A 6,913-nucleotide genomic window follows, 5' to 3' on the forward strand; every position below is an offset into this window, starting at 1 on the left:
GCTACTGAGGAGGGAGAGAGAAAATAAGTACTCTTCAAAGCGCGCAGAGAGAGAAGAAGTCCACCTCTGAGCAGCAGGAAGGATCTGAGTTGCCAGAGGAAAAGCGGCGCGGTGTGCACTGAGCGGGAGTCTGGAGCGGTAATGCCAAAGCCAGGGGAGGGGAGCGAGCCTTCATTTGCATGTGAATCAACAACTGCGTGGCCCCACAGGTGACAGAAATAGAACAATGGCCAGCCCTGGCTAAAAATAGGTCAGGCGAGGCGCGGGGATTGGAGCAGCATTGATGCGTTTAAAAATACCCCACCAAACACAGCTGTCTTCTGCTGCTGCTGCTGCTGCTGCTGCTGCTCCTGCCAGTAGGCATGTCTCCTGACTCCAAAGCACTCTATATACACACATGAAGGCTCGGTTTCTCTCCCCGTTCGCTTTTGACTTGTTGAACCAGTCTTTCACACAATTTCTATTTATATCCCTTTTCTCCGGTACAAAGATTCACCTTGATGCATCTCACACGTAGCATGTAAAGGCAAAGGTTGTGAAGCCGTGTGTGATTCAAAAATGTAAAAATAGTCATCCGATGTACCTGATATCTCTTAATAAACACTGTTGAATGCTAAGAGCTTTGGTGGATGCTAAATTATACAACCAATGGGTGTTAATATTTCAGTGATTCCAAAGGTCTTAATTGTGTGAGCTTGATGGCAATGCTTGAATGTGAATTTAGGCCAGTAATGTTACCGAAGGAAGCATGCTTTTCAGAGGCCCAACTGTACCATGTCATAACAGCTTGATCACAATTACGTAAGGCCTCCAAAGTGTGTCAAGAAGCTCTCCGGGGCTAGCTCACACCACTTCCTCGAAAACTTGGATCTGCAAAACATAAACGAGACAAGAGAGTTGGTTAGAAACAGAAAATGGAAACACTTATAATAACGTTTATTTTATAAGCCTTAACAAAGAATGAAGTCATAATGAACAAATTAACAAAAATAAGAACAATTCAGGCTTAGGAACTACTTAACTAACATCCTAATCCTTGAATTGAATGCAGTAACATGGATTGCATGTTATGTAAAGGTGTATGGGTGCGTGTTAGTGAGAGTATTTCAGAGTGAGTTTAGTTGTACAAAATGGATGACTTGTATTACCGGTAATATTGACCAAGGACTGTGGGTAGAACAGTTCAGTTTAGTCTTCATATGTGCATTTTCCCTGATAAATAAACTAACTAAACTATCCTAAACGAAACCCAAACTCCTTTGCCCATGTTTTATTAAGGCTAATTGATGTGTCCTTGTTATTATGTGGTTTTATGACCCGAGCTTCTACTCTTAACACTACTTGACTCATCAACCGGCTTCTACGTCAATTCAAACGTCCTGTGATGATGCAGGACTGGCTATCAGTGACCGAGAAAGTGTCTGTGCCTTTAAATTTTTCATCTTCCTTCATAATTTGACCTGTCCCCAAGCCAGGGGCGTGGAGCCAGCCAGCCAGCCAGCGTGGGCTATTTTTAGGCTCTGAGCTGCTTTGACGACTGGGCTGCAGCGAGTCAAAAGGAGGAGGAGAGGGAGTTTTACTGTGTTGTTTCAGCTGGACAAACATTTAAAACCCCTCATAGATTTTACTACGGCACTAAGACATACGCAAATTCTCCCTCTTTCTCTCTCTCCCTCCCCTGGATTTAAAACAGCCCAGCAAGAGATCACTATTTACAGATGCCTTTTAAGCCGTCTAAATATAAACGCAAATAAATAGGATAATCGAGTTTGCGAAATCCCTACGGTGACACACATTTCTATAGTTGAATCTAGGGTGATGTCGGCTGGAAGATGAAGCGGACCGGACGAGAGTCAGAAATAACAAGGTTTCAAGTCCAAGGTGTGCGCACACGTTCCCCGAGCGCCACCTGTCACGCAGGCGCCGAGATCAGACGCGCAACCTGTAGACGGACCTGCACCCACGCCGACTGTCTACGCCGATCACCAAGGAGAAGAGCGCCTGTCAATTACGATGAGAATAATATGCAGGTGTAAGAATAAAAGAAGAGCCATATTGTGCAGGGATGGAATACAGTTAAATGTGTCCGTACTGCATATTTTGCATCTATGTTCAAAGTCTATCTGCTTTTTGTTTTATCATAGTTTATATTTATATTTTCCATGTTATGTTGCACCAAATTAACAATGCACATTCAGAGTTTGTGGATTTTGTTGTCACTCATTGTCAATAAAGCTTTTTATGATGCTGATTATTGTTTCTACACCACTTCTTATTTTGTGACCTGAATAATCATGAGTATCAATTAACCAAATCCCTAGTGTGGAGCAATAAAGAGATCTAATCTGTGTTAAAAGTGTTTTGCTATGAAATAAAAATGTGTGAAATGTTGTTTAGATGCTATGGAATAAAAAGGGTGATTGCGATTCGATGCGTGCCACAGTCTGTATCCACTGGCTTCAGAAACAAAATCTTGTAAAAAAAACAAAAATTAAATTAGATAAAGCAGTGGGTAAAAGTCCTCAAAATGTCCTTTACAACAGGAAGTTGAAACCCATGAGCACCCAAGGATTTGTAACCAATTTAATGTGGTAAAAAGTTAATACATGGACGTTTTGGGGGGAAATAATCCCACTTATCTCTGGTGATAGGGAAGAAACTTATTTTAATGTAGTATTAATACACAGTTTGAAATAATTCGCTTTTTAAAGATATGTTTTCGTTTACACACTTTGAAGGCTCTCATGTTACAAGTTTATTTACTGCAAAACGGAAAATATAGGACTAAAAAACAAAGTATGCTTTTGCAATTGTTTCTATGTTTATCCAGCTGTTTTAAAGCTCTTCTCTAGCAGTAAAAAGTCTAGAGAACCACAAGTCTAAACTGCAAAAGTCTTACAAAATGAATAGTTTTCTTCTGCCCCTTAAACAAAAAGGTTTACTTCCGCACTGATTAACCTATACTTTTTATATATAACTCACTTCCTGGGGCTGAAGGGAGATTGCGGGGTTGGAAATAGCTCCATCCAATATACAGGGTTCAGTAAACCTTCGATGTGGCCAGCCCATAATAGCTCTAACTGCGTCACTGGTGGCCTTTGTCTACTTTAGTCCTATTAAAGCATTTAAGTGTGAACGTCAGCGTGCCGGCTGCCGGACTGCCACTCAGAGACGAGTCCCCGGGAGCCGCGCTCCACTGTCTGTCACCTCACTCGTGTCCAACGCTGTGGACGGGGCCTGGCTTTGGTAGAAACAACTGACAAAAATACTTGATGCTCAGTTGTTGCTAATAAGAACACTGTGTTTCTCAAACTGTGGTACTGGTACAACAAAAGCCTCTTTAGCAGTGGGTGTATTTTGCATTTAAAGATTTAATTTAGGATTTATTTTCACCAAGTGAGTTTTATTATGCATTTTAGTGTTGTCGAATCACTGACTGAAGTTCTGGTGACCTAGTTAAGTCTTAGTGAAGTCCTGGGTTTGTCTGAGTTTTAAGATAAGATAAGATAAGATAATCCTTTATTGTCCACACATGGGGAAATTTCATTGTTGCAACACAGGTAGATACAGAGGAAAAGAATAGATAACTTATAGAAGATTTCTTATAAACAAAAACTCCTATAAACAAAACCTCCCATTTCCCAACAAGGGATGAAGGGGAAAAATAAATAAAGATACAAATAAAATAAGAATAAAATATAAAATAAAATAAAATAAAAAAACAGCTAGCGTAAGACAAGATAATACTAATAATACTAATAATAATAATGGAAAAATAAACACTCTATTCTCATCAGTTATATATTTTGACCTGCTTTTGTCCTGGTTTATTTCTGCTCGTGTTGGGGTTTAGTCTCCTGTTGTTTTCTCGCAGCCTGTACTCACTCCCAGTTTATCCAAAGTCACTTCATGCTGTTTTTCTCTGTAAAATAATGATTTAAAAATGGAGACACTCGCGTTTATCTAACGTCAAGCCTACTCACATCACTGCAAAATTACACTAGCTCACGATCGCATTGCAAAAACACGGTCGCATGTGGCACAGTGAGCATGATGAAACCCAGCAGGGAGCCGGCGAACAGGACAAAAAAAAGCGGCAGCTGAACTCAAGTGTTGCGACAGATACTGTATGTATGCGGCTGGTGAAAAACAGCTCTTGAGGACGGCGATGATCCAGCAACAAATTGGTCTGGTCCCATGGCAGCTTGCGTATGCACATGTGGGTGGAAGTGACTCACGGTGCTTTGTTACTGGGCATTAACTCAAAGCCTGTGTCCCCTGAGAAGCCTCTCTGCCGTTAATTGACCATAAATATGATGACGTCAATAAATGGGAAAATACATTTGCTTTACGTAAAAGGATGTGTGTTGTTTTTTTTTGTAAACGCTGCACAAAAGGTCTTACATTTAGAATAATCTATACATAATCATCCATTTGCCTTAACCTGCACTCTTCTTGAAAATCAAAGGGGCCTAATAATTTGGTTGATAATTTAGTCACTCCTCAGTTACACAGGGTGACCATAAGTTAGGGCTGGTAGATGCATTCATTTGGGTTCTGAACCGGCGATCTTCCAGACGCTGGCCAAGCATCTTTTCCACTTAATCCTAGCTTTCTAAAGGTGCACTATGTAACCTTTCTGATAATGGATCCACCACCTGCTTGTTTCCATGGAGATGTTATTGGTTTGCCCGGAATGTTCCACAGTATATTGTTAAACATAGCATTTCAGAGTCAAAATCAGACAGGAAAAAAATGCTATTATCAAATAACTAAATTTACTTGTGTCTAGGAGGTAATGTGCAACAGAAGACAATGAATAGTAATAATAGTAAAAAAAATATATAAATAAACTAGAGGCATGCAAAAAATATGAGTAATAATAAAATGGGCTTAAATACAAAGTGTAGACAGTAAGATCAGAGCAACAGTGCAAACTAGCAGTGCGAATACTGATGGTTTTGGTGCAGACGGACCGTTGCCTCCAGCCCGAGGGGAGTGGCTCAAACTGTGTCATTTATCAAATTATTACCTTGCTCAAAAATACCTGAAAAACCTAAGTGTGCCGCTCGGGGGTCGTGTGGATAGCGCCGCGTCGTCAGTTTGAATCCAGCCCCCGAAATCCTGTCTCATCCCCATTTCACGCTGCAATGTCCTGTCCAAAAAGATAATATATTGTCACTGTGAGCTAGATCATCTCTTCACAGATCTGACCCGTAACTTTACCTGATGGCGCCTCCTACTTGTCTACACGGAGATAGAAAAGTCGAACGTGTGGAACATTCCAGGCAAAGCCACAACATCTCCGTGGAAATGGGAAAAGTTTCACAGAGAAGCTTGAAACCAGACCAGAGTGTCAAAAACAATACTAATTCATTTTAATTTTACAATGCTAAACCAATCATTGCTCACATCCTTTCAAGTCCACGTCTTCGGAATTGAACGCTGCATGTTTTTCTACTATCACACAGCCGTAATTGTGTGTCTTCCATCCTGTTAATGCATCGTTTCATCACACCCCGTGGGACCAGGCGGCGGATGTGATCAAGGCAGGTGCGGCTTTCTCCAGTCAGAGGAGACGGCCCTCCCTGGAGAAGCCTCTCAAAACAAACAGCTCCTCGTGACGTTACTGCCCTGCCTCGTCTGTGCCCCCGGTGACCGACGCACACGGCTCCGAGGACGGCGTTGGCAGGAAAATACCAACACCAAACACTTCAGACAGACATCAATGTGACTTTCTTCGCGAATCTGGAACAAAACACGTTAATAAGAGCGACCCGCTGCGCCAACACATACCTGCTAAAAGCCTGGGCGAAGTTTTGTCCCTTCAAAAAGCTCATTTTCCTTTTACCTTGTGGTTGGCCTCGTAAAAGCACAAAAGCCTCAAACTGTTGATTTGATAGTAAAAATCCAATTAGCCTGTACATCTGGATGTGTGATGTGAGTGCGTTGGCCCATTAATGATCGGTGCACTCTTACTTTTATTGGGTTACTCTCTGTCTGGCGTCCTGTGGTATTTCCTGTTGGACTTTCAAGGCAGGAGTCAATGCACTTTACAGGTTGGATCAAATAACATGAAACACATAAAGCCAGTGTTGTTTTTTGGTTAATTGTGAAGTTTTGACTATTAACAGAATCAAAGATGAGGCTGTAGTGTTATAGGGTGTGACTGTGCCTCTACTAAAAAGAAGACAAACTATCTTGTGTTATTAGTAAGATGCAAGAAAGTGAATACAATGACATTTTCAGTCGTCGCATTTAGGAAATAGCAAAAAAATATAAATATATACAATAAGGGTGTGTGAAATGGCAAAAGAAATTATCATACACTTTTCTTAGAGCAAAACTATTAAAGATTTAAAAAACTTCATGTACACTTCCATGTTTCTGTTGCTTTTAAGTAGCAGTTAAAGTGATCTGCTTCTTCACACTTCACTGTGATTGGGTAAATCTCTCACTTAGAGCCTTACAGGGACCAATAGGAGGAGTGGGTGAGAAAGAAAGCTGCATTAAAGAGAGAATCAAATCAAATCATCACAATTCAATTGATATCGCCTTATAACATAAAGTTGTCTGCGAACACGAAAACATCTTGTCTTCATGTTTTCTTATCATGTAAAGAGTAAATCTGAGAAATTAGGGGTGTGCCAAAATATTGAATTATCATGATACTAAATTGAATACAGTGATACAGTATCAATATCGTGGGCTGCTGTATCGATATATAATCATGAGACATTTTTGGTATTTTGGTGCAATGACAGCACTACACTTTTGTCTCTTGTAGTTGTTTATCCAAAACATTTGACATATTCACTACTAGAATATCATGAACAATATATCGATTATTGCATGTATCGCAATATCATGATATCGTGAGCCGACTTTGGGCAGAATTTTGCCGTTAAAAAAA

This window comes from Eucyclogobius newberryi, unplaced genomic scaffold (genome assembly GCF_026437365.1).
Source record: "Eucyclogobius newberryi isolate DKJ021-1_F unplaced genomic scaffold, fEucNew1.0.hap1 SCAF_342, whole genome shotgun sequence".
NCBI classification, from domain to species: Eukaryota; Metazoa; Chordata; class Actinopteri; order Gobiiformes; family Gobiidae; genus Eucyclogobius; species Eucyclogobius newberryi.